At 32.9% G+C, this 3,978-nt stretch overlaps 1 long non-coding RNA gene across 1 annotated transcript; it reads left to right on the top strand.

Moving 5' to 3' along the window:
* Nucleotides 1–503: 503 nt before the first annotated feature.
* On the top strand, nucleotides 504–1,971 carry LOC141713334 (uncharacterized). The gene is made up of 2 exons (XR_012571940.1): nucleotides 504–734; nucleotides 1,657–1,971. It is a non-coding gene; the product is annotated as an uncharacterized LOC141713334 (long non-coding RNA).
* Nucleotides 1,972–3,978: the final 2,007 nt, after the last annotated feature.

Here is a 3,978-nt window from a genome sequence, read left to right as displayed (position 1 = left end):
AAAATATACGTAAATGATAAGTTTGGAAAACTAGAATTTGTAATATTTTTTAAGATAGAATTCAATTTTTTTTAAATGATAGTTTTTTAATAAATAAAAAATGCAATGAAAAATGGTACATGATTTATTAGTATTTATAAGTTATTTACTTGTTTTAATTAAATAAAAAAATGATAAAAAGAAGTTCAACAAATGTAATACAATTATTAAAGAAATATGTTTTATTATATATTTTATTATTTATTACAATTATATTTTATATTTAAACGAATTATGAAAGAATCATTTGAAAAGACTACCATAACCTTGTGAAAACAGAAACAAACTGACGGTCTTAATCAAATTTAACGAAAATATGCTATTTACATGACTTCGCTAGGTACACAATTTGCTAAATATGGGATTATGAGTACGCAAAGTGCATAAGTGTGCAAGTACATGTGCACAATGTGCATTTGACTATTTTTTAAAATGTTAGTATGAGATTGCACTTAAGATGAAAGACCCCCCAATCGCAAGGGGCTCTTAGACGTTAACTGACACAACCCACTCGGTTACAAGCCCAAAGTCCAATTAAAAGCCCATAAAATCTAGGGTTAAGAGATAGGAGTTAGCCGTATAAATACCAAAGAGAGAGTCCCAGGAAACACAACTCGCGGCCGATAGAAATACAAACAAGCACAGTCCAGACTCCAGAGAGTTGAGAGAAAAGCTTCATCGAGATGCGTGCCAAGGTATTTATTCTCATTCTCTTCTCGCTTATCATTACATGTTCTAAACCTGTAATTTAAATCTGCTTTTACATATATATATATATATATATATATCTTGTTATGTAAACTGTTTGATTTGTGTATTGTAAATGTTTACTGAAGACATATTTTTTTTAATGTGAAGCTCTTACACATATGTATCTGTTTGTTTGTTATAAAATCTAGGAAAGGATGATTTGTTTGTTTAAATGTTGGTTTTATTAGTATTATGTAATGGTTATAGAAAATTTTGTTTGATTGTGTTTGTTGTTTAATTGTTTTTTTTTCAACTTGACAATTTATATAGAAATTGGGGTGAATTATTTGTGTTCGCAAAACCCAATATAAATTGTCGTAAATCAAGCCTTTGTTTCGATGAGGGGTTGAGCCTTGCTACACCGTTAGTGGTGTTGGAAGGTTCCCCCTTGTCGAATGAAAGGGCGTTGTCATATCCTGTCGCCTTGGGGAGCAGATTTTGCGATTACCTCTTGGGACTGGCCATGAGAAAAACATTCAATCTATTATTTCGCAAATAAATTTCAATGTGATTGTATGCGGTTTGTTTTAAATTGTTAGGATCGCTTGTTTGGTTATGTTTGTATATGAAATGTGACGATTAACAATGAAATTGAGGCGAATTTTATCAATGTTTGCAAAACCCAAAGTTAATTGTAGTAGATCAAGCCCTTAATTGTTAGTGGTTGAGCCTCTCGACTCGTTTGAGCTGAGAGGTTCCTGCTTTACAAATGAAGGGCGTTGTCATATCCTGTCGCCTTGTGGAGCAGATTTTGCAATTACCTCTTGGGACTGGCCATGAGAAAAACATTCTTGTATTTCTAAATTTGGATTCTCTATAATTGGGTTCTTTGTATTGGTTTGCTGAAATAATCTATCTGTTTTTCAGTGGAAGAAGAAGCGGATGAGGAGATTGAAGAGGAAGCGCCGAAAGATGAGACAGAGATCTAAGTAGACCGTTTGCGGAAATAATGGGATTGCTTCTGCTTCTGAGCCTGCATCTTCATCATTACAGTGATGAATGGTTTTAGGCTGCAAGGGATGGGAGCTTTCTTGAATTGCTAGCAACTGTTTTAGCTTTTGGTTTTATTGTTTCTAGACTGAAGTTCCCTTTAGTTTGGTTATCTTACTATAATTTTGAAAGGATTATGATACATGGTTGTAAGGATGATCTTTCTTAATCTATCTTATTTGAATTTATTAACCTATTATGTTAGTTTTTATATGTTTTTACTGGTCCATTCAGCTAGTAAATTGTTGGTTCTGAATACATTAGTTCATATACATCTAATGTTATTGCTGGGGAGTGAAGGAACTATCTAGTTGAGTACAGGGAATAGGATAATCAGTTTCTCAATTTTGTTATTTATGCCTAATAATGATAAATATAAGCAGGTTCCAGCTATTGGTTATTCATCATCTGACTTCTCATAATTTATAAGCAAGTTCGAGCTTGTTTTGTTTTCTTCAATTCCTCAATCCCTATTTTGTTTAGGGAGCTTTTATTCTTTTAATCTTCCATTGGAGAACAATGAAATCAGCTGCAGCATGTGTTGTAGAAACAGAACAGAACATGAAGTGTTGGGTACTTGCTACTTGGGATCCTGTAACAAAATGGTAGCAACTTTAGAAAGATATTATATTTTTTTGAAATGACAACCTTATTCCAGTTACTTTGCTAGGAGAGCTGTACAGATTTAATTGGATTCATCATGCAGTGGGGAAGACTTGGGATGCCAATGGGTATCTTGTTCCAAATCTCCCTCTCTTTTTTATATGGATGAAGAATTGGATACATAGCATCTTCTGTTCACCAGATACTTATTTTTTAATTTTAGAACCGAATCAGTCAAGTGGGCTTTTAGGAGAGAACTCTTCGTCAATACTTTTTATTCTATTCGGACCCTAAAAAACATTAATCTGTATTATCCATGTTCGTAAAAATCGGTAATCAGTACTAATCTGTCTAGGAACCGATTAGGAATTAATCGGCAAATCGGGGATTAATCAGAACAAAAAGCGGATATATTTAAATATTTTTATCTTATTTTGCTAGGCCTCAATGATACTATAGGAGGGGGTTGAATATAGTATCTTCAATCAATTTGATTATAAACACAAGTATGTAACAGAAAACAAGTTTATTCAATATATCAAACTCTGTTACAGTAGGTTTAATCTACTCTCTCAGTGATGTATGATATCACAGAGAGATGCTAAGGTTACAATGAATAATATTCTCGTGAATGATAACACATATAGTGTAAACCCTAATCTATGTTTATATACTACACAGTTACAAGATATCTCCTAATTGATATGATATGTTCTGTTTCCTAAAATACATCAATCAGAGATTATCTACTGTAGTCCTTTAGCTGTATAACTCTCCAAACATATCTTCTTTTATTTAATCCAGATCATCTCCTGTAAATCAGCCGCTTTTCATCCCTGAAGTGTATCCGCACTTAAGTTCTGATGTAAGTCCTGATGGCTTAAGTTCTGATAACTTCCTGTCTTCAGTAAGTTCTGATTTTCAGTTAAGTTCTAATAGTAAGTTCTGAAACTAAACAAATCAGATTAGAAATGACATCACAAATATATCTAACAATCTCCCCCAACTTGTAAATTATAAAAATATAAAAGTTTATAGATTTGATGATGCCAAAAATATTTAAGTACAAATGCACTGAGAGTTTATATGTACAACTAAATACAACTTACAGTCCATGCAAGCTTTTACCAAATTCACTGAATCATCCTGAATCCATAATGATTCCTTACAAAGTCTGATACCGGCTTGGTCTCTGCATTTCTTTTAACTTCAAGTAATTGAGCTTTGACTTGCTGTAGTTCTTCATCTTCAGTATCACCAATCTGATATATGGCAGCTCTGAGTGCAGAAATTGGAGTTCTTTCAAGTCCATCTCTCAGTCTGATTACCCTTCGGATGTTTAGAATCTTCATTATAACATAAACATCTTCCTTTCAGATTTACTTCTACCTTAGCAGAATTCTTCCTCATAGGAATTTCTCTTCCATCATCCTCAATCATCATTGGAGTATACTCTGTCATTCGTGCACCGGAAATTTTGAGTAAATCTCTTATTGTCTTCAGAATATATTCTGACAATTTCCTCGTAACATCAGAATTTACCTCCAGTAGATAATGAATATATTGGAGCTCTTTGACAGATTTCTTCAACACATC

The sequence above is a fragment of the Apium graveolens genome, chromosome 3, assembly GCF_009905375.1.
Source record: "Apium graveolens cultivar Ventura chromosome 3, ASM990537v1, whole genome shotgun sequence".
NCBI lineage: Eukaryota > Viridiplantae > Streptophyta > Magnoliopsida > Apiales > Apiaceae > Apium > Apium graveolens.
This window is presented reverse-complemented; position numbering and strand designations above follow the sequence as displayed.